Raw genomic sequence first — 404 nt, forward strand, 5'->3', positions numbered from 1 at the left:
ACGTTACATCAAGTGCGCCCAAGCACTGCTGCCTGGGAAAGCAAACGTTGAGTCATGTAACTCTGCTCTGCCATTCATCTCATCTCAAATTGAAAGCAGATGATATGGATGTATTTTACACCTTCAAATAACATCTGTTATAAGAGCATATATATATATCATGGCAACATCAAGTTCAATATTCGATCGTTGTCCAATCTCGAGCACGGACCACTAATGAGTCTATCCTGTCTTCGCAAAAGCGTTTGGATAACAAGCCACGTAGCAAGCAGGCAGCGGCTGACAACTTCGCCTCCATCCGTGCTCTCCGGCGCCCAAGGGTTCACATCCCATTCGTCATCATCGCCTCACTGCCACAAACTCGCTATCGGCACGCCATTATGAACTTGGCCTTTTAAAATGTT

Source organism: Penaeus monodon, chromosome 30 (genome assembly GCF_015228065.2).
Source record: "Penaeus monodon isolate SGIC_2016 chromosome 30, NSTDA_Pmon_1, whole genome shotgun sequence".
NCBI lineage: Eukaryota > Metazoa > Arthropoda > Malacostraca > Decapoda > Penaeidae > Penaeus > Penaeus monodon.